The sequence below is a fragment of the Mobula birostris genome, chromosome 11, assembly GCF_030028105.1.
Source record: "Mobula birostris isolate sMobBir1 chromosome 11, sMobBir1.hap1, whole genome shotgun sequence".
Taxonomy (NCBI): Eukaryota; Metazoa; Chordata; class Chondrichthyes; order Myliobatiformes; family Myliobatidae; genus Mobula; species Mobula birostris.
Window position 1 is genome coordinate 76,089,366 of NC_092380.1, and position 24,823 is coordinate 76,114,188.

The following is a 24,823-nucleotide window of genomic DNA, read 5'->3' on the forward strand; positions in this document are numbered from 1 at the left end:
CCATCACCATTGAAATAAGAAATTAATTGTTTTTGTTTGAATTCACAACTTTCTAGTTAGCCTTCCACACTATCACAGAGCTGGTGCTACTACCTAATGCTTCAGGTGGTAGGTCCTTCTGCATTCTATTAGTATTGTGAATGGTAGTGCAGGAATCAATGTAACACGGAAAACAATTTATCTTAAATAATTATGAATATTTTATTCATAGATTTGTAGGATCAAAGCTCTTCTGGAGATTGCATCATTGGAGTTAAGCTGGGCATAATACTAGTTATCATATTAATGAAAACTAGTGTTAATAGATTGATACAATTGTTACTAACAAATTATTAAGTGTCTTATGCACACATACTTAGTGAGAAGAGTTTGCTCAGAAAATACGTAGAAAATTTTGAATGTGTAAGAATCTATTTATTCAAATTTGATCACCTTTAATTTACAATTTTTTGTTGTTATTATTTTGATAAAGTCAAATTTTAAGTGGAGTACAGTATATTGGAAGTTTTACTTTACATCGTTCCTTTCTATCTCCCTTAAATCATAGTTTCTTTTCTCTGAAATTGTTCAATATAGTGTACAGTTATCTCTCAGTCCTCGAATCTGAGCTTTTAAGATTTACAATTGATTTAGGATTTGACTCTTTTAGGGTCGAACATTTGAACCAATGTGCCTATAAGTTGCAGTAGATAAGTAGCTACAGGAAACAAGAAGCAGGTTGCAGACGTATCACTAACTTGACACTTACAGAAGGCTCTGCACACCCGCGTGGACTTTTGAACCCTTTATTAGTTATGTCCTGAGTCTTTCCTATTTTTCTTTCTCTTATTCTTCTCTTTTCCCACTGAGATTTTTTTCTCTAAAATGTTTCTGTCTATTTTGGAGTTTGGTATAATCTTATTAAAACAATTATATCCAACATCTCTGTTTTGCAGTTGGAGGGTGTCACATGCACAAGGCAAGTGCCTTGTAACTGGAGCTTCAGCCATGGGTACTCATCCCTTCCCTCATTTCCTGCACGTACAGCATACATTCGTAAAATTTCTCAAACGATTGACGCACAAACCAGCCATGTACCTCCCACTCAGTTTCATAGCAGGTGTAGCTATAACTACATAACCTGCTGCTTCTTGTCTAAGTAAACATAGTGACTATGGAAATTGATGATACCACAAAGCATTTATTCCTCTATATTCTGCTTTTTACATTTTGAAGAGCTCATTGACCTTGACAATGACTGAACAGCTTGACCTGGCCAAAGCTGATCAAGGACTCTGTGTACTTTGCATAATACTTTACTAACTTAAGGTAATTCCCTACCTTCTAACAATTATTGGCATGTTCTCCGATATACTGTACAGGTGAAACCCCCGGTTTCCTTGACTGATTAAGTCTAGGGAAGACCCTCTCCGGTCCCAACAAACACGTGAGGTTGAGACGGATCTCCCACCCCAAACCCCAGTTTGTGTGGATGTTGTATAATTTGCTACCCTGTTACAAATTAGTACCACAAAATAACAGACAGTCACACTGCATATGATTAAAGGAATCATATTTATGAGTCCTAACTTAACTAAAGGGTTAGTAAAGAAACAAAAAGGAAAATTAAACAGTCAAATGTGCACAAGTTGGAGCTCATCTTGAGCTTCTTTGTCATTCACGTGCTGGGCCCTCGGTCAACATGAAAGCACACACCACCTTCTGAACATCACTCACAATCCATCTCGAACAAACGGGTCTCCCACTGGGTTGTATCCTACAACCAGTTCTCCCCAGTGTTTTCTCACTTCATCTCCCGCCAAACAAAATCCCCAAGCCCAACCTTAGTGTCCCTCACCAGAGAAACCTCCCCTCAGTTCTACCATCCTAACTGGATGGCACACATTTCTCCTCATCCCTTATCTTCAACAATAACCCAAACAAGCTGAAAACAGAACAGACTGCGCTTACAGAACTGCCAAATGAAATACATACAGTATAACAGTAAAAATATGAACTAGAGCATTACACTAGCAAGCATAAATTAAACAACCAAAGTGAAGGAAAGTAGGACTGTACAACACTAAGAATATGCTTATGTACCTACATATTTCAATTAACACAATAATTAAGAAAAGCTGGCAAAGATGGGCATAAATTGGTCAAGTCAAACAAAAAATATGAATAAGGAGCAGAGGTATGAATAAGGAGCAGAGGTAATTTACCTAACCCTTCAAATCATGGTTGACTTGATTTTAACTTGAACTTTACATTCTTTGCTACTTGAGGTATTTAATGAAACTTCTGTTTGTCAAGTATCTACTTACTTCCACTTTAGGAAAATCCTCTTACATCTGGTTTGTTTCAATTTTCCACACAGCATAAGAACAAAGCAGCAGCATTGTTTTTTTTTGTCAAGACAGATTCTGGAAAATTTAGAAATGTGAATGCCACACTAAAAGAAATCATGAAGTGTCCAGAGAAGGTGCAAAAGAGATTTATTAAAATAATTACAGACTTGAGAGATCTGAATTAAATGAGTTGACTTTATTTCTTATATACATGAGGAATAAAACTCTTCATGTTACATCTTCATCTAAATTGCAATAGAGCAATTTATAGAAATTTCTAATAACTAGTATGTACAACAGGACAGGCAATATGGCATAGAAATACAATTGTATCAGCATAAATTAATTAGTCTGTAGCCTGGTGGAAGAAGCTGTCCCAGAGCCTGGAGCCTGTTGGTCCCGGCTTTAATGCTTTAGTACAGTTTCCTGGATGGCAGCAGCTGGAACAGTTTGTGGTTGGGATAGCTTGGGTCCCCAATGATCCTTTGGGCATTTTTTACACACTTGTCTCTGTAAATCTCCTGAATAGTGGGAAGTTCATATCTACTGATACGCTGAGCTGTCCGCACCACTCTTTGCAGAGTCCTGCGATTGAAGGAGGTACAGTTCCCATACCAGGCAGTGATGCAGCCAGTCAGGATGCTCTTAATTGTGCCCCTGTAGAAAGTTCTTAGGATTTGGGGACTTCTGCCAAACTTCTTTAACTGTCTGAGGTGAAAGAGGCGCTGTTGTGCCTTTTTCACCACACAGCTGGTATGTACAGACCATGTGAGATCCTCAGTGATGTGTATGCCAAGGAACTTAAAGCTATTCATCCTCTCAACCCCAGATCCATTGATGTCAATAGGGGTTAGCCTGTCTCCATTCTTCCTGTAATCCACAACCAGCTCCTTTGTTTTTGCGACATTGAGGGAGAGGTTGTTTTCTTGACACCGCTGTGTGAAGGTGATGACTTCTTCTCTGTAGGCTGCCTCGTTACTTTATTTGAGATAAGGTCAATCAGTGTAGTATCGTCAGCAAATTTAATTAGCATATTGGAGCTGTGGGTGACAACACAGTCATGGGTGTACAAAGAGTAAAGGAGGGGGCTTAGGACACAGTCCTGAGGGGCTCCTGTGTTTGAGGGTCAGAAGAGCAGAGGTGAGGGACCCCACTCTTACCACCTTCCAGCGATCTGACATGAAGTCCAGGATTCAGCTGCACAAGGCAGGGTGAAGGCCAAGGTCTCTGAGCTTCTTGTCAAGCCTGGAGGGAATTATGGTGTTGAATTATGGTTATGTAAACAGACTGAAAAAGCTGGAACTGTTCTTATTGGAACAGAAGAGGTTGTAAAGGAATCTAATTATTTGATAACTTCACTTGACTTTACTTATTTTAACCTTCAAACATATCCCAGTTGATTTCAAATGGAATGTTCTATTTATGTTCATTTTCAGGTAATGAGCTACCATGGCTGACTGCAGCAAAGCATTTGGCCATTAATGCTGGATCAGTGAAAAATATATCTTGAGTTACAAATTATTTTCCTGTAATATTTCATTTCCTACATATCTGATGATGCTATCTCTCTTGACTGCTCAAGGCCATTGTTTCCTACTGGTGGCAAGTTTTCATCAATGTCCAGTCAGCTACACCAACTTCAATCTGGGTCTTCCCCACAACTAAGCAAAAACAATGAAAATTGTGTCAGAAAACAATGTTCTGGAATGAATTAACAGCATGAATGTTTATTATTGAATTCACCCTGCCTACAAATTTCTTTGTTCACCTTTCAGGAAGAACAAACACATGCAGAACCTGTGATGAATTGTATAACAATTTACTAGACCTTTTTGACATGGACTGGTTCTGTCTGCATCCAATGGTCACTCAGAATTTTCAACGTCTTTCAATAATAGTGAGAAGCATTGCCTCAAGTGGGCAAATTCCAGGACCAGAGATTTATGCAAGCTGGAGGCACAAGAGCCAGTGATTTCGTAGGTGCATGAGTCGGCAAGTTCAGAGTTCGTGTTCCCATCATTGGTAGTTCTCGAGGTCAATACCAAAGATCAATTCCCGAAAGGCAATTGAAAGTCGAGGCCTGCTAGTTGAAACTCTGGGTCTGCAAGGCCACTGGGGAAGTTGGAGGCCCGATGTCTGTGAGTCCACTGGAGGCTGGAGGCCTAGTGCTGGACTGTCCTGGTACTGGAGGAGTGTGTGTGTGTTGGTGGGGGGGGTGGGGAGCAGTAGGAGAGAAGAAAGGGACTTGATTTTCCTTTGTTGTTCTGTTGCAATTTTTCTGCTGACGTTGTTGCTCTGCTAAACATTGTGGGCATGCTGTGTCACATTTGATTTTGTTTATTAATTAAAGGGGATGAAATACAGTACAACAAAGAAAACCTTTCATGTTTCATAAACTTTTTCTAGCTGCATCAAATTCCATTGTTGAATCAACAAAGACTATGTGTTTGGGAGCATTTCAGTTACTGCACGGTTGCACACCCTGGAGGGAACAGTGGTTTCGATGTACATGTTAAATAAATTAATCTGAATCGGGAGTTTCATACTATCGTTACAGAAGCATCCATATCACAAATCAAGTATGATGCCATTTATAGCTACTAAAGTCATGAATCTAACTATTATTCAGCACCATCTTATGATACCCACATTCTTCCTAAATTTATGGTAGATGCAAGAGGCCCATTTATTTGTAGCGAGTCCATACTTTGGCAGTAGAATATGGCACTCATTCTCTCACTTGTTTAGGTTATATGCCAAATAGTACTGAGATTGGAAGACATTTATAACCCTTATCGGTTACACAGGACTACATACAGTACAATTGAAGAGACAGAGTAAATACACTATGTACACTCTTGTATATACAAAAATGATCAATTTCTATTACTCCTTACATGGTGCTTACGATCGCTGAGAGCAGAAAGTACTTTTGTGTTTGGCAGATTAGCTGTTATGAATGCCTGCATAGTTTTTGATATATTCTACCTCTCACAACCATTATAATCCGCCTCATGATTTGTGAACAATTCTTGATGATGTGAATAATGTTGTGTGAAATTACATGTGAGATTCAAAGAAGCTCCTGTTGTCTCATGCATTTTTATTACAGCTGAAAGGCATGAGCAATCTTCAGCCAGTTTTCTCCATTCAACTTTCTGAAGTAAGCTTTCAAGTAAAGCTCTCAGAACTGATTGCTAAGATGCTCAGCAGTTATGCTGAATTGATTTCCACTATATTTTAGCTATCTAAATCAGAAACCATTTTCCTCTAAGCATTAGGGGTGTCTTAAGAGAGTCATTGTTATTCATTACCAATAATAAAGCCATCAAACTACGAGAGGATAAAGTGGATAACAAACACATTTTCAAATGCACACAAAATTAGAATTCCAAGAAAATTCCACCTCCTAACTTAAATAAAAAGCATAATTTCCCACCTAAAATGTCAGCCTGAAAATTTGCTCACATTGCTTTTATGTAACCAGTAAATAACAGTTACACTGCAAAACATTCTGAATATTGACACATTAACAATTTGCACACCAACACTAAACATTGAGTATAAATCACAAACTCCTGTGCTGAAATGAAACACTGGCCGAGAGTATTCATTGAGAGTAATATTGTGACTTTTAGCGCTCAGCCATGTGATAAAGGAAAACTGATAGCAACTCTGGATTACACTTTCATGAAATTACACATGGATATTCCTGAAGTTGTTGTCAGTTATACCTTCTTTTCCACGGGGTGCAGGCACTTCACTAAGGCAATCGAAGTAGAATCTGTGAATTAATGTGAACTTCAGCTGTTTTTACTATTTTCCATGTATTGAGCCTTGTTAAACAGAACAAAGAACAGTACAGCACAGAAGCAGGCCTTTCAGCCTAAGGTGTCTGTGCCATAAGCAATGGCAAATTAAATCTGCACGTTCCACATCCCTCCATTCGCTACATAATCATGTGTCTATTTTAAAAACCTTCTAAGTGCCATTGTTGTGTCTGTTTCAACCACTATCCCAGCAGCCATGTCCAGGGACCTACTACACTCTGTAAAACGACTTGCCCTGCTCATATTTCTTAAACTTTCTCTCTTTCACCTTCAATACATGTCCTCTGGTATTTGACATTTCTACCCTGAGAAAAGGATCCTGACTGTCTATCCTATCTACGCCCATCATAGTTTTATAAACCCTTAACAGATTTCCCCTCAACCTCCAATGTTCAAGAGAAAACAACTCAAGTTTGTCTAGCCCTCTCCTACTAGTTTGCACCCTCTAATCCAGGGAGCGTCTATCTTCTCCAAAGTTTCCACATCCTTCCCAAATTCCACAATACTCCAAGCTGTTAGAGTTCTCAATCCACTTAGTAACTTCCCAAACAACGTCAACCAACTGAAATTCACCTGCTGCCAAAACATCTGACACCTGCTCCCTGGTGCTACACTCCTCTCTAGAGTGTCTGGACAGCAAAGGGATCTATGTTAGACTATTAGTTATTGACTACAGCTCTGCCTTCAATATCATAATTCCAAGCAAACGCAACTCCAAACTGCGAGATCTGGGACTCAACAACTCCCTTTGCTACTGGATCCTTGTCTTCCAGACCAATACACTGCAATCTGTAGGGATAGGCAGGAACACCTCTGCCACAATTATTCTCACCACTAAATAATTATGCTCGACAAGGCTGAGTCCTCAATCCTCCCTATGCACACATGACTGTGTGGTCAGATTCAACTCTAGCTCCATCTACAAGTTTGCAGATGATGCTACTGTAGTGGGCCGTATCCTAAATAACAATGAATTGGAGTACAGGAAAGAAATAGAGGGCTTAGTAACATGTGTCATGACAACACCCTTTCCCTAATATCAGTAAAACAAAAGAACTGATCATTGACTTCAGGAGGAGGGGAGTGGTTACATGCTCCTGGTTACATTAACAGTGCTGAAGTTGAGAGGGTTGAGAACCTCAAGTTCCTAGAGTTAATATCACCTGTCCTGGTCCAACAAATTTGAACCACAGCCAAGAAAGCTCTCCAGAACCTTTACTTCCTCAGAAGGCTAAAAAAACTTACTATGTACCTTTTGATCTTCACCAATTTTTGTCGATGCCCCATAGAAAGCTTCAGCCATGGGTACTCATCCCTTCCCTCATTTCCTGCACGTACAGCATATATTCGTAAAATTTCTCAAACGATTGACGCACAAACCAGCCATGTGCCTCCCACTCAGTTTCATAGCAGGTGTAGCTATAACTTCGTAACTTGCTGCTTCTTGTCTAAGTAAACATAGTGACTATGGAAATTGATGATACCACAAGGCATTTATTCTTCTATATTCTGTTTTTTTTTACATTTTGAAGAGCTAATCGACCTTGACAATGACTGAACAGCCTGACCTAGCCAAGGCTGATCAAGGACTCTGTGCACTTTGCATAATACTTTACTAACTTAAGGTAATTTCCTACCACCTAACAATTATTGGCATGTTCTCTGATATGCAAGCAAGCATAAATTAAACAACCAAAGTGAAGGAAAGTATGACTGCACAACACTAAAAATATGCGTATGTACCCACATACTTAAATTACCACAATAATTAAGAAAAGATATGAAAAACTATGAATAAGGAGCACCCTACCTGGTCAGATAGGTTTAGTATGGCCACTGCTCTGCCCACGACCACAAGAAACTGCAGAGCGTTGTGGACGCAGCTCATTGCATCACAGAAACCAGCCTCCCCTCCATGGACTCGGTCTACACTTCTCGCAGCCTCAGTAAAGTAGCTGCAAAATCACTTTCCTCCGCCCCTCCCCACCCCCATTGAGCAGAAGATACAAAAGTCTAAAAGCACATACTGCAAGGCTCAAGGACAGCAGCTGACTTAGACATCAATGAAGTTATAACCAGAATCAGTAATGCTCTGCCATCACAACATCCAGTGTCCCTTACTAATGACCACGTCCAAATGCATTTTGGCTATTAAAAAAAACTGTAAACAACTCACAGCCAACATGTCTTTAAACGTAGTCCAGGTATTGACAGCCAAGGTCTACAGCAGCAAAGACCCACTACATCCCTTTCCACAGTTCGACCAAGGCAAAGGTAGAAGTTGCAACTGATGTTAACCCTTTCCACACAGATGTGGACAGACTGAACGTACATCCATCCCAGGACATATATTTGGCAAACTAGTCTCCACAATGCCCTCATTCAGGAGCTGCAGGCATATTAGATTTGGCTTGGTACGTGGCTCATCAAGACCTAGTTACAGCAGGCCTCAAAGGTTTTGACAACCAGTCTGCCAGTTATCTGTCCTGGAAGTCAGGCCTTTGCAATGCCATGGAAAGGACTACGTCTCAACACTAGTGAAGAGCTCAACCTTCTCTATAAGCGGTTTGATGGGAAGTCGCTGCAGCGTGCAAGAAGGGTTAGGGCAGTGCCCATGAATTATCTAGCTACAGGTTTGCAAATGCTGTAGCAGAAGATGGACAAATTCTTTGGCTTTCCAGAGGCAATAGAAGAACCTCTCTTCAGCAGACTCAATAATTTTTGAAAGCTCTCACAGAAAGAACCACGGAAGCTACTGGAGCTTCCAGATCTGTTGTCAGAACTGCAAGCCACAAAAAACTAGGGTTATCTAGTAGAGGTTCTTGGATACAGCAAGAGGAATAAACCCTATAGTGGAGAAACTACCAAACAATATATAAGAACAATGGTTCAAGTATAAAACAAAGCATCATGACCATATCCATCATTATCATTCATTGCAGAATTCATAGGCTGCTATGCAGAAATGCAAAATGACCCTAGTTTTGGGCTCTCAACTTACAATAACATCTCATTTAAAGAGAGGTCTCCAGCAAAAGTATAAAAAGCCAAAACCCCTATCACAGTCAACAAAACTGAAGTAGAAAACTCTATCATGAATCCCGATAGACAATGCCTGGCCCACAAGAAATCTTAGCCCTTAAGGAAATGCAGAGGATTCAGAGAAAAGCTACTTGCAAACAGAGATGCATTCCAAAACAGCACACAGTGTGGTTCAGATGTCGTGTTTCAACAACACACCAAGCAAAAGACAGTAGAATTATCATGCACTACACTGAGCGTAACAGTAACCAGCACATATTTGCACTTCATTCAGAGCCCGTAGCTTGGGCTACATCTAGTTCCAGCACATCCACAGCAGAGCACGGCAGGGAACCAGCTGAATATCCATCAGGTGTAGCTACTTCCTCATGCACAGAGGTATGCGGAAAAGGTTTCCAACGCAATTCCTGCTCTAAAACATGTTTAGTCAGCAGTTACCCAAAAGGACATCCTGAACAAAAAAATAAAAAAGGCATGACCATTCATTTCCTGACAACGTATTCCATCTGCTATTTCTTTGCCCACACTCATGCCCATGCCCATGGTTATGCACTTTGTTAGAAGAATTGAAAAGGTTGACTATTTTCTAAATGGAGAGAAAATACAAAAAAACTGAGATACAAAGGGACTTGGGACTCCTTGTGCAGGATTCCCTAAAGGTTAATGTGCAGGTTGGCAAAACCAACATTCTTTGCCACATTCAAAATTTAGGGTCTGCTTCCCCATACACTCTAAGGACATGTTCTAGAGCATCAGATGTTGCCAGGAGAAGAGCCAATGGATTTGTCATGGAGTCAATTAGGAGGAGAGATCCACTTATCCTTGCTAACCTTCACTGAGTGCAATCATATTCCCAACAACAGGAATGAAATCCCAACTCCTGAAGCTGCCCAGGGTCACTCACGTCTTAAGGCAATAGCTGACAAGGTTTTCCCCACTTCACTTTTCTGCTGAGATTCTGCTGTAGCTTGGCAGAGACACCATCCGTGAACAGAAGATACATGGACAGCACAATGGTCAGCACAATGTACCTTATGTCCAATGACTGGACCTGGGTTGGGTCATAGTGGGTGATGTCTGCCTCGATGGTGCTCAGCAATCCACTGTCAGCATATTTAAGACTACTGTCCCAGAGAATTGGTGCCCATATCACTTGACACTCTGTGAGAGTGGAATCTGTATGATTGAAAAGATTGTAGATAAGTAAACCAAGCACCCTGACATACTTACCTCTGCTCAACCAGATCTAAAAAGCTGATCTTCTGTAATTTGGAAAATGATTCGAAGCTGGCACCTTCTATCGAAGATGAGGTCTTCTTTGAAATCGTGAACAAAGAGTTTAGTACAGGTGAGTTAAGCAGTTGGGCAGTTCCAATTCCCTTTTGCTCTCCACAACAACTCCTACCGAACAACAGAGAGTAGTCTCTCAGTTGCTCATTGAGAAGGAAACCAGAAATGAAAGATCATTATGTGGAGTTCATGGAAAGGCTCTTCAGGAACAATCACGCTGCGTTAGTGTCTCCACCACATCCCAACAAAGAAAACTGGTATTTGCCCAAACAAGAGGGAATCTGCGGATGCTGGAAATCCAAGCAACACACACAAAATTCTGAAGGAACTCAGCAGGCCAGGCAGCAGGACTGAAGGGTCTCAGCCCGAAAAGTCAACTATACTTTTTCCACAGATGCTGCCTGGCCTGCTGAGTTCCTCCAGGATTTTGTGTGTGTTGCCTGGTATTTGCCCAGCTTCGGTGTTTTTCACCCTCAGAATCCTGCACAAATACCAATTGTCTTTGATTCAAGTATATCACTGAACTATGTGATCTTGTGGGGTCCAGACCTCAGTAACAGTCTGCTCAGGGTCCTCATGCACTTCAGAATTAAGTTTGTTGCAGACATTGAACAAGTGTTCCACAGCTTCCCAGTGAGAGAGGATCATCAAGATTACCTCAGATTCTTGTGGTTTCATGACCACCTATTGGACAACAAGATTCTGGAGTACCACATGGGAGTTCATCTGTTGGTAACTGTCCCTCGCCAGCTGTGGCATTCTATGGCATTAAGAAGACACTATCGAGGGAGAGAAAGAATTTGCAGCTGAAGTATGGAGGTAGGGAGTGAGGCATTTCTATGTGGATGATGATCTTAAATCATTTTCTAGTGCAGAAGAAACAGTCAGCTTGCTAAAAGTGGTGCAAGACATGCTGGCGCAGTCTAATAGACAATAGACAATAGGTGCAGGAGTAGGCTATTCAGCCCTTTGAGCCAGCACTGCCATTCATTGTGATCATGGCTGATCATCCACTATCAGTATCCAGTTCCTGCCTTATCCCCATAACCTTTGATTCCACTATCTTTAAGAGCTCTATCCATCTCTTTTTTGAAAGCATCCAGAGACTTGGCCTCCACAGCCTTCTGGGGCAGAGCATTCCATATATCCACCACTCTATGGGTGAAAAAGTTTTTCTTCAACTCCGTTCTAAATGGCCTACCCCTAATTCTTAAACTGTGGCCTCTGGTACTGTACTCACCCATCAGAGGAACATGCTTCCTGCCTGCAGCGTGTCCAATCTCTTAATAATCTTATATGTTTCAATAACATCCCCTCTCAGCCCTCTAAATTCCAGAGTATACAAGCCCAGTTGCTCCAATCTTTCGACATATGACAGTCCCGCCATCCCGGGAATTAACCTTGTGAACCTACGCTGCACTCCCTCAATAGGAAGAATGTCCTTCCTCAAATTTGGAGACCAAAACTGCACACAGTACTCCAGGTGTGGTCTCACCAGGGCCCTGTACAGCTGCAGAAGGACCTCTTTGCTCTTATACTCAATTCCCCTTGTTATGAAGGCCAGCATGCCATTAGCTTTTTTCACTGCCTGCTGTACTTGCATGCTTGCTTTCAGTGACTGATGTACAAGAACACCTAGATCTCGTTGTGCTTCCCCTTTTCCTAACTTGACTCCATTTAGAAAATAATCTGCCTTCCCGTTCTTACCACCAAAGTGGATAACCTCACATTTATCCACATTAAACTGCATTAATGTTCATATTAATGTTCACATTAATCTCAGACTGCTTAAGATCACAACCATCAGTGATGAGGTCATGAAATGTTTCCCATCAGAAGATCTGGCTAAAGGTCTACAGAATCTTGATCTTGGGCGGAATCTCCCTCCTGTGCAACATAAACTGGGCCTCAGATAGCACCTCATTACTGGTACCTTTGTTTCCCTGCTCACAAATACTGAAAGACCCTTTATGCATCATGGTATGTTGTCGACTCACAACAGCCTACTTGACCCTCTTGGATTTGCTGCTCCAGTTAGCATCCAGGGACACTTCATGTTAAGAGAGTTGACCTCAGATACTTGTGGATGGGATGTCCCACTCCCTAAGGAGAAACATGGCAGTGGTGTTCTTCCCTCAGGATCTTAAAGGTTTAAAGATTCCAGGAACCTGTACAACAATTCTTCCATCCACATCTAAAAAAAAAAAGGTCATCTGCAATCCATCAACTAAAACTATTGCTACTGTTGCATACTTGAAGGTCACAGTTGCTGCTGTATTTAGTGAAGTCAGATTCATCTGGCTCCTAAACCAGATCTCACCGACAGCAGAGATGACAACCGAAGAGCTGGACATCCAACTAGATGATATCAAGTTCTTTACTGACAGTAAGGTTGTCCTTGGCTATATACTTAACAAAACAAAGAGATTCTACGTCTATGTACACAATAGGATCTAACATAAGACCATAAGACATAGGAACAGAATTAGGCCATATGGTCCATTGAGTCTGCTCCGCTATTTTGTCATGGCTGATCCAATTTTCCTCAGCCCCAATCTCCTGGCTTCTCCCCATATCCTTTCATGTCCTGACCAATCAAGAATCTATCAACCTCTGCCTTAAATATACATAAAGACTTGCCCTCCACAGCTGCCTATTCCACAAACTCACCACCCTCTAGTTAAAAAAAAAACTCTTCCTCATCTCCATTCTAAAAGGATGCCCCTCTATTCTGAGGATGTGTCCTCTGGTTTTAGGTTCTCCCACCATAGGACACATCCTCTCCACATTCACTCTATCAAGGCCTTTCACCATTCAATAGGTTTCAATAAGGTCACCCCATTCTTCTGAATTCTAGTGAATACAGGCCCAGAGCCATCAAACGTTCTTCATATGACAATCCGTGCAATCCTGGAATAACTTTCATGAACCTCCTTTGAACCCTCTCCAGTTTCAGCACATTTTTCAGATAAAGCGGCCAAAACTGCTCACAATACACCAAGTGAGGCCTCACCAGTGCTTTATAAGGTCTCAACATTACATGCTTGCTTTTATATTGTAGTCCTCTTGAAATGAATGCTAGCATTGCAATTGTCTTCCTCACTATAGACACAACCTGCACATTAACCTTGAGGGAACCCTGCACAATGATTCCCAAGTCCCTTTGTATCTCCGTTTTTTTGTATTTTTTCTCCATTTAGAAAATAGTCAAGTCTTTCATTTCTTCTATCGAAGTGGATGACCATACATTTCCTGACACTGTATTCCATCTGCTATTTCTTTGCCCATACTCCTAATCTATCTAAATTCTTCTATAACCTCTCTATTTCCTCAAAACTGCCTGCCCCTCCAGCTATCTTCATATTGTCTACAAACTTTGCAACAAAGCCATCTATTCCATCATCCAAATTACTCACACACAATGTAAAAAGAATTGGTCCCAGTACAGACCCCTGTGGAATACCACGAGTCTCCAGCAACCAGTCAGAAAAGGCTCCCTTTATTCCCAGTCTTTGCCTCCTGCCAATCAGCCACTGCTTTGTCCATGCTAGAATCTTTCCTGTTTATCATGGGCTCTTAGCTCATTAAGCAGCCTCATGTGTGGCACCTTGTCAAAGGCCTTCTGAAAATCCAAGTACACAACATTAACCGATTCTCTTTTTTCTATCCTGCTCGTTACTTCTTCAAATAATTCCAACAGATTTGTCAGGCAAGATTTCCTCTTGAGGAAACTATGCTGACTATGGCTTATTTTATCACGCGTTTCCAAGTTCCTTGAGACCTCATCCTTGGTAATCGACTCTAATATCTTCCCAACCACTGAGGTCAGACTAACTAGTCTATTGTTTCCTTTCTTCTGTCTCTCTCCCTTCTTGAAGAGCAGAGTGACATTTGCAGTTTTCCAGTCTTCCATAACCATTCTGGAATCTAATGGTTCTTGAAAGATCATTGCTAATGACTCCATGATCTCTTCAGCCACCTTTTAAAGAACTCTGGAGTGTACTCCATCTGGTCCAGGTGACTTATCTACTTTCAGATCTTTCCATTTCCCAAGAACATATCAGGCAATTGGCCCAATAGAACTACATTCCTGCTAATCTCAACCCGGCTAGTCATATGCCACAAGAGGACTCCAAACTAATCAGCTGCCTCTCTCCTCATGGTTAACTGGCCCACCATTTCTTGGAACATCATCAAGGCCGGTACTTTTGAGATGAGAACGGTTAAGGACTGTGTAGTAAGACAGCTTTTAAGACTAGACTCTGAGGCCATCTTTCTTTTACCAAAGCCTTGGTGAAATGGTCATTTGACTTTTAGTTTCAGTAGATCCTATAGATGCCAAACAAGGAATGTTCTGTCCTCCAAAGGCACAGTTCATTTTGTATGTAGTTCATTTTGTAAGATCATCATTTCCTGTACATAAGCTGTTTTTTTATATAATTCCCTGTGCGAATTAATTTGGATTTCAATTTGAAGCACACGGTTGAAAGCACCTATCTCCATTCTCTCTTTATTTGCCCTTGAAACAGCAAAATCTGGGAGTCTTAAGCTTTTGTTATTATTAGTAGACATTTAGTAGATATATTTTGAAGTATTATGTTTATTCTTTAACATTAAGATATTGTTGCGCTACAACTATCCTCTTGTTTACATGGCACAGTTACTGAGTGCTGTGTGGGTGTGTATACCTTAGTTAGCACCTGATCATGAGAATAATCGACAGTATGAGTATATTCAAGCATGCAGTGATTCTATGTTGAATTTAATACGCATTTTATTTCTGCAGTTTCTCAATTAAAATCTCATTTAAAAACCTGAAGGAAGCTTCCAGTGTAGGTGATTTTTGAGAAGGTGTTTCACTACCTAGCTTTGTGCATGCACACTGAGAGTGCAGTAGAGTTTCTATCCAATTACTTAATTATAAGACTATTGAACAGTCTCCTAGTGCGATAAGATGGGCTCTTGACTTCACAATCTATCTTGCATCTTATCATCTTCCTGCATTGTACTTTCTCAGTAACTGTAACACTATTCTGCTCTCTTACTATTTTGCCTTGTACTACCTAAATGTACGCTTGTAATGAATCGCTCTACAAGAGGAGTATGCAATACAGGTTTTTCACTGTACCTCATTACATGTAACAATAGCAAGCCAATTTATTAACTGTTGGCAAATCTGTTGGAAAAGATGAATGTTGTTAAGTACTGCAGTTAAGCAGTTCCTCAACAGAAAGAATCTAATAGCTCCTGACCTCTTTCAAGTAAACTAGAAAATCCAAGACACTATTCTTCTCAAGCTGATCTTTTCAGTCTTCATTCAGTCAGCAAATATTTGAGTATTTTATGCCTCTCCCATAGAAAATTATTGACATCCCTTCCTTCTTGTTAAGTAAACGCTATATAATTTTCAAAAGCAAAAAACTGAACACTTTTCATTGACACATAACTAATGTATGTACCAAACCCAAATATATGCAGGAACCCACACATCTACATACACCACTACATCAGCCACTATATGAAAGCATTCAATCAGCCCTGTAAACCAGATGAGAAGGTAGCCATTAATTCCCACTCACTGAGCAGAAATACCCTGCCTCCCAAGCAATTTGTCTATACCCACACTACCAAACAAACTGCCCACCCTCCCCATAATCTCACAGAACTTCCTGATACTTCCACCTACACAATACAGAAATAATTATAGAATATCAAATGCTTCAGGAAAAATATATGTCCCTCTGCACTCCCCACTAAACATAATTATCAAAGTAAACTTATGTCCATACCTTCCCCTTTCCAAACCTTTACAACACATGGGAACAATCTGATCAGTAACTCAGCATCAACCTGAGAAGATCATCTCTTAGAATTTTGGTCCTAACTAACAGAAGGGATAAACCAAATTGATGTCCTGACAAATCTACCCTGTTATTGATGCTGAGGCAAAAGTGACTGTAGTTGCTATTACTAAGGAGAGTGTGCTTGAGAAGCTGAAAGGTCTGAAGGTAGACAAGTCACCTGAGCCAGATGGACTACACTTCAGGGTTATGAAAAAGGTAGCTGAAAAGATTGTGGAGTCATCAGTAATGATCTTTCAGGAATTACTAGATTCTGGTTCGGTTCTGGAAGACTGGAAAATTGCAAATGTCACTTCTCTTTAGAGAAAGAGAGGCAGAAGAAAGGAAATTATAAGCCAGTTAGCCTGAGCTCACTGGTTGGGAAGATGTTGGAGTCCATTATTAACTATGAGGTTTCGGGGTACTTAATGCACCAATGCCAACTGGTTTCCTTAAGGAGATTTCTGGTCTAATAAACTTGTTGGAATTCTTTGAGGAAGTAGCAGGCAGGATAGACAAAGGAGACTCAGTGGATGTTGTTTACTTGGATTTCAGAAGGCCTTTGACAAGGTACTACACATGAGACTGCTTAACAAGATAAGAGCTCATGGTATTACAGAAAAGATACTAGCATGGATAGAAGATTGGCTGACTGGCAGGAGGCAAAGAGTGAGAATGAAGAGGGCCCATTCTGGCTGGCTGCAGGTGATTAATGATGTTCCGTAGACGTTGGTGTTGGGACGTCTTCTTTTCATGTTCTATGTCAATGATTTGGATAACTGAATTGATGGCATTGTGGCCACGTATGTGAACAATGTGAAGACAGATGGAGGAGCATGTAATGTTAAGGAAACAGGGAGTCTGCAAAAGGACTTAGAAAGATTGGAAGGATGGGCAAAGAAGTGGCAGATGGAATATAGTGTAGGGAAGTGTATGGCCATGCACTTTAGTAGAAGGAATAAAGGCATGGACTATTTTCTAAACAGGGAGAAAATTCAAAAATCAGAGGTGCTAAGGGAGTTGGGAGTACTCATACAGGATTCCCCAAAGGTGACTTGCAGGTTGAGTTGATAAGGAAGCTAAATATAATGTTAGCAGTTGACATAACTAGAATATAAAAGCAAGGATGTAACACTGAGGCTTTATAATGCATGTTGTGAGCAGTTTTGGGCCCCTTTTCCAAGAAAGGATATGTTGGCATTAGAGAGGGTTCAGAGGAGGTTCACAAGAACAATACCAGGAATGAAAGGGTTAATGTCTGAAACACATTTGATGGCTATGGGCTTATACTCACTGAAATCAAGTACAAGAAGGATGAGGGGAAATATCATTAAAGCCCAGCAAATATTGGAAGGCCTAGATACAGTAGATGTGGAGAGTAATTTTCCTATAGTGGGGGAGTCCAGGACCAGAGGGCACAGCCTCAGTTTCTTTAGCCAGAGGGTAGCCAATCTGTGTTGGCCAAGATACTGGGTATACTTAAAGCCAAAGCTGATAGGTTCTTGATAAGTCAGGGTGTCATAGGTTACAGGGAGAATGTTCAAGAATGGGGTTCAGAGGGATAATAAATCAGCCATGATGGAATGGCAGGCAGACTCAAAGGGCCAAATAGCCTAATTCTGCTCCTACAGTGGTGCTAGACAGTTTGTGAACCCTGTAGAATTTTCTCTATTTCTGCATAAGTATGACCTAAAATGTGATCCGATCTTTACTTAAGTCCTAAAACTAGGTAAAGAGAACCCAATTAAATAAATAACACAAAAAAACATCATACTTGCTCATTTATTTATTGAGAGAAATTATCCAATATTACATATTACAAAGAAGGCATGATAGTGGCTACATTTCATTAGGATTTTGAGGAGAATTAGAATGTCACCATAGACTTGCAAATTTCTACAGATGTACCATGGAGAGATTTTCTAATTGGTTGTTTCACAGTTTGGTACGGAGGGGCCACTGCACAGGATCGGAAAAAAAACTGCAGGAAGTTGTAAAGTCAGTCATCTCCATCATGGCCTCCCTAGCATCCAGGACAGCTTCAACAGGCGATGCCTCAAAAAGCTGTTATCCATCATTACGGACCCCCACCACCTAGGACATTCTCATTCCTACCATCAAGGAGAAGGTACAGGAACCTGAAGACACATACTCAACATTTTAAGAGTTGCAGGAGCCTGAAGGCATACATTCAAATTCAGGAACAGCTTCTTCCCCTCTGCAATCAGATTTCTGAATGGACGATGAACCCATGAACACTATCTCAGTTTTTCCGCACTCTTTTTGCACTACTTGTTTAATTTAATCTTTATATAGATATACTTCTCATTGCAATCTAGTTTTTGTTATTATGTTTTGCAATGTACTGTTGCCATAAAACAACACATTTCATGACATATGCCAATGATATTAAACCTGATTCTGACTCTGAGTAACCTGCCTCAACGATTACAGTTCCAGTGGGACTGACCTCAACAATACTTTTTAGTGCTTTTGAGCAGCTGAGTAGAGATTGCATTAAATCCCATCTCCCTGCTACATTGGACACTTTCCAGTTTGATGATCACTCAGATAGGTCTACTGATGATACCAAAGCCCCTGCACTCCACTCCGTCCTGCCCCAGCTGGAAAATGATGCCTCATATGCCAGGCTCATCATAGAAGCTGAAGGGTAAACTGTCCTCATTGGATCTCAACACCTCTCTCTGTAACAGGATCCTGGATTTCTTGCAAAGCTAGTCAGTCAATGTTGGCAGAAACATCTCTAGTTCCATCATGCTGAGCAGTAGTTCTCCTCTAGGCTGCATGCTCAGCCCGCTAGTTCACACTGTTGACATATGACTGCATTGGTAGATCCAGCCATTTCAAACTGAATCATCAAGTTCACTGATTATACAACAGTAGTTGGCCTCATCAACAATGACAATGAGACAGCTTACGGAGAGGAGGTGCTGTGGCTGATAGACTGGTGTGAGCACAGCAACTTGAGCCTTAACGTGGACAAGACCTATGAAATGATTGTGGACTTTGGCAAGGTGAAGGCTGACCACTCCACTGCACGTACCCAGCTCCTCCATGGAGAGGGTCAAGAGCACCAAGTTTCTGGGAGTGCACATAATGGACAATCTAACCTGTTTGGTCAAAAAAGCACATCACCATCTCCACTTCCTGGGGAGATGGAGGTGAGCAAAGCTCCCCCCATCCTCTATTTTAACCAGTTTGTACAGGAGCACCATCAAGAGTATCCTGGCCAGCTGCATCGCCATCTGGTTTGGGAATTCCAAGGCATCTGACAAGTCTCTACAAAGGATTGTGAGGACTGTTGAGAGGATTATCAGGGTCTCTCTTCCACTCATTAAAGATATTTATGAGAAGCACTGCATACACAGGACCCTTTGCATTTTCCGGGATCCCTCCCATCCGTCCAACAATCTTTCTGACCCACAAGCCATCAAGCAAGAGGTACCGTAGCATTAGGACAAGAACTGTTAAGATGGGAAACAGGTTCTTCCCCCAGTCCATAATACTGAACTCCCTGCCACAATCCAGGATTCATCATGTGTGAAGTGCCAGTGCATTATACTGTTTAGTTTTTAATTTGTATGAAATCCCAGTTTAATTATCATTCAACCATACATGAATACAGCCAAACAAAACAGTGTTCCTCTGGGGCCAAGTTGCAAAACATACACAGTACATTCAAAATAGTGAGCAAAATGTATATAGTTAAGCAAAACAAAAACACGTATGTGGCCCAAGGGCCTTTAGTGACATGTCCCGCAAATTGATGGTGCGGTTACTGGCACACAATCCAGCCTATTATTCCACCAATCAAACACTGAGGGCAGCACCAACAGGAGAGGTTAGCTCCCAACTAAGCATGGACACCACGCTGCACGACTCCAGCACCTCCACACCTGCACCATAGCAGTAGGCAAGCCCACAGCTTGAGACCTAAGTCCTCACTACAACCAAGACTACACAGCTTCCTCACTGCCTGTAGTACCACCAAACAAGAGAAACAGGCCTCTGGCATCTTACACTACCAATGTCCAAAAGGGTCTTGCAATTATAATGCATGCAGCCTTCGCACACCAACTCCGATGTCTCCAGGTAGCAGGCAGAAACACGGTCTGCACGCCAACCAGCTCCTCCAAACCCAGTCTGGCTCCTCCGACACACCGGCCAGCTCCTCTGACACCCAGTCCAGCTACACCGATCAATAAGCAGCTCACTGATGGGGTAGACCTGCACTACCCAAAGTTCTTGGAGTCTAGTAGAGTCTTGCAATTGTGAAAAAAACATTCAACAAAGAAGCACCTTTGGTTGACCACCAGGAGACCGCTGCGTCCAAGCACGCTGCCATCTTATTGTATATGCACCTTATTATTTGTTATTTTATTTGAGCTAATATTTCTTTGCGTTACATGTATGAGTTATATTAACTGTGTTGTACACCTTGGCCTGGAGGAACATTGTCTCATTTGGTGGTATAAGTGTATGGTAGAATGACAACAAATTTGAATTTGAGAGGAGGTAAGAGGGGAGCCTGAGTAGTGAATGGAAGAAGAGGGTCAGGCAAGGGGTGTGCTCATGTCATCAGGTTAGAGGCTACCCTCTTTCAATATTTTTATTAATATTATAAAAATTGCATGAATACAAATACAAAATTCATAAGGATACATGTAATACAAATTACATTACATTTAAATCACAGTAATATGATCACAGTATCCCATATTCCAAATCAATCATGTGGAAAAACAATTGAATTATGAAATGAAATAAAATAAAATAATTTTATTTTATTTAAAAAAACTTACCCCCACTACCAAAATGAGTTGGTTGGTAAAAAAAGAGAAGAAAAAAATACCTTACCGTATAAAAACAAAAACAACAGGAATTCTGCAGATGCTGGAAATTCAAGCAACACACATCAAAGTTGCTGGTGAACGCAGCAGGCCAGGCAGCATCTGTAGGAAGAGGTGCAGTTGACATTTCAGGCCGAGACCCTTCGTCAGGACTAACTGAAGGAAGAGTGAGTAAGGGATTTGAAAGTTGGAGGGGGAGGGGGAGATCCAAAATGATAGGAAAAGACAGGAGGGGGAGGGATAGAGCCAAGAGCTGGACAGGTGATAGGCAAAAGGGGATACGAGAGGATCATGGGACAGGAGGTCCGGGAAGAAAGACGGGGGGGGGTGGAGTGGAAGTGCCAGGAGGGAGATCAGTGGGGAGGGATGGGGGGGACGAATGGACAAGGGAGTTGCGTAGGGAGCGATCCCTGCGGAATGCAGAGAGAGGGGGGGAGGGGGGGCGTAGGGAGCGATCCCTGCAGAATGCAGAGAGAGGGGGGGAGGGGGGTTGCCACCTCCAACGGGATCCCACCACTAAGCACATCTTTCCCTCCTCCCCTCTCTCTGCATTCCGTGGGGATCGCTCCTTACGCAACTCCCTTGTCCATTCGTCCCCCCCCATCCCTCCCCATTGATCTCCCTCCTGGCACTTATCCGTGTAAGCGGAACAAGTGCTACACATGCCCTTACACTTCCTCCCTTACCACCATTCAGGGCCCCAAATAGTCCTTCCAGGTGAGGCAACACTTCACCTGTGAGTCAACTGGGGTGATATACTGCGTCCAGTGCTCCCGATGTGGCCTTTTATATATTGGCGAGACCCGACGCAGACTGGGAGACCGCTTTACTAAACATCTACGCTCTGTCCGCCAGAGAAAGTAGGATCTCCCAGCGGCCACACATTTTAATTCCACATCCCATTCTCATTCTGACATGTCTATCCACGGCCTCCTCTACAGTAAAGATGAAGCCACACTCAGGATGGAGGAACAACACCTTATATTCCGTCTGGGTAGCCTCCAACCTGATGGCATGAACATTGACTTCTCTAACTTCCGCTAAGGCCCCACCTCACCCTTGTACCCCATCTGTTACTTATTTTTATGCACACATTCTTCCTCTCACTCTCCTTTTTCTCCCTCTGTCCCTCTGAATATACCTCTTGCCCATCCTCTGGGTCCCCCCCCTTGTCTTTCTTCCCAGACCTCCTGTCCCACAATCCTCTCGTATCCCCTTTTGCCTATCACCTGTCCAGCTCTTGGCTCTATCCCTCCCCCTCCTGTCTTCTCCTATCATTTTGGATCTCCCCCTCCCCCTCCAACTTTCAAATCCCTTACTCACTCTTCCTTCAGTTAGTCTTGACGAAGGGTCTCGGCCTGAAACGTCGACTGCACCTCTTCCTACAGATGCTGCCTGGCCTGCTGCGTTCACCAGCAACTTTGATGTGTGTTACCTTACCATATAATATTATTATAATAATGGCTCAGATCCATACTTTAATAACAGTTCAAAGATTATGAAAATATCTCAGAAAAGGGCCCCATAACATTTGAAAATATGTTTAGAATCAGAAATTGTAACAACGAATCTTCTCTAGATCATGGCATAACATAACGTCAGATAGCCATTGAACATGAGTGGGCGGGGCGGCCTCCTTCCATTTGAGCAAGAACGCCCTCCTGGCCATAAGAGACATAAAGGCCAATACCCACAACTTCGATGGTTTCAGTTTTGTAGCACTATCCTCAACAATACCAAACATGGTAGTCAAGGGATTGGGCTTAAAACTAACATTGAAAAGTACAGAAAAAGTTTGAAATATATCTTTCCAAAATTTTTCAAGGCTCTGACATGTCCAAAACATATGAATTAGTGTGGCCACTCCATTAGTACATCTATCACAGTAAGGGGAAAATATCTGCGTAGAAATGAGAGAGCTTGTCTTTAGACATATGAACTCTATGTACCACTTTGAATTGTAATAAAGAATGACGAGCACATAATGATGAAGAATTAATCAATTTTAAAATAATCTTCCAGCTCTCTTCAGATATGAAAATCTGTAAATCCTTTTCCCAGTCTCCTTTAATTTTATCTAGAGAAGTCTTTTTCTGTCCCAACAGCAGACTGTAAATGTAAGATAGTGAACCATTGTCAAAGGGTTTCAGATTAAAAATTGTATCTATTCTATTCTTATCTGGACTTGTAGGAAATGTATGTAATTGAGATCTTTAAAAATCTCTAATCTGTAAATAACTAAAAAAGTGGGTATTGGAAAGGTTAAATTTCGTTGAAAGTTGCACGAAAGAAGGGAGATTCCCTCCATCAAACAAATCCTGAATTCGTTTAATACCCAATCTATCCCATTCTTTAAATGATAAGTCAATTATAGATGGTTTAAAAAAACAATTAGAAAAGATGGGACTCAAGAGGGAGAATCTCAATAAACCAAAATGTTTTCTAAACTGTAACCAAATCCTCAAAGTATGTTTGACCACCACATTGTCAGTTAGTTTATTTAAAGATAAAGGAAGCGAGGATCCAAGTAAAGAAATAATAGAAAATTTCATAACAGAGATGACTTCTAAAAAGACCCATATAGGACAATTCTCATGGTTAATGTAATATATCCAGAACGTAACATTTCGTATGTTAACTGCCCAATAATATAACCTAAAATTGGGTAAGGCAAAGCCTCCATTCTGTTTGGTTTTTTGAAGGTGAACTTTATTTATTCGAGGTTTTTTATTCTTCCATATATAGGAAGAAAGAATTGAATCCAAAGAGTCAAAAAAAGATTTAGGAATTAAAAACAAGAGGCACAGCTTGAAGAAAGTATGTAAATTTAGGTAAAGTATTCATTTTAATAGAATTAATTCAGCCAATCAGTTATAAAGAGAGAGGTGACCAATTAAAAAGTGTTTTTTAACATAATTCGTTAAAGTTAAAAAATTTTCCTTAAATAAATCTTTATAATTCTTAGTAATTGTTACTCCTAAATATGTAAATTGTTTTCTTAAAATTTTAAAAGGAAGGTTACTATCAGTTGGTATTAAATTGTTCAAAGGAAACAGTTCATTCTTCTGTAAATTTAATTTGTATCCTGAGAACTGACTAAAATTAGTCAGTAAACAGAACACAGATGGTAAAGAGGTTGTAACATTAGAAATAAAAAGCAATAAGTCATCAGCATAAAGCGACACTTTATGATTAGTACCTCTCCTTAAAATACCAGTGATCTCTTTAGACTCTCAAAAAGCAATCACTAAGGGTTCTAATACCAAATCAAAAAGCAGAGGGCTCAAAGGGCAACCTTGTCTAGTCCCACGTTGGAGTTTAAAGCGTTTAGAATTCTGAAGATTAGTAAGAATGTGAGCGGAGGGAAATAAATAATTTAATCCAATGAATAAAATTAGGTCCAAAATTAAACTTTTCTAAGGATGTAAAAAGGTAATTCCATTTAACTCTGTCAAAGGCCTTCTCCACATCCAAAGATATCACACATTCCAATATTTCCTTAGATGGAGAATGCATAACATTTAACATACACCATATATTAAAATGGGAATATCGATCTTTAATAAATCCTGTCTGATCATTCAAAACTATAGAAGATATAATATTTTCAAGTCTGCAAG

General features: G+C 40.9%; 2 protein-coding genes across 4 annotated transcripts in view; one reads left to right on the top strand and one right to left on the bottom strand.

Moving 5' to 3' along the window:
• The window catches only part of stk33 (serine/threonine kinase 33), a 226,891-nt gene extending 218,838 nt beyond the window's left edge, over window positions 1–8,053 (bottom strand). The window contains exon 1 of one of the 2 annotated variants that reach the window (XM_072272555.1): window positions 7,971–8,053. The gene's annotated coding sequence lies outside the window, so the exon portion shown is untranslated. Of the gene's footprint in view, window positions 1–7,412; window positions 7,433–7,970 lie in introns of those variants that run through there. The other variant, XM_072272558.1, reaches the window with a different exon arrangement.
• rpl27a (ribosomal protein L27a) overlaps window positions 1–24,823 on the top strand; it is a 462,905-nt gene that overhangs the window by 72,427 nt on the left and 365,655 nt on the right. The gene's annotated exons all lie outside the window — the stretch shown is intronic.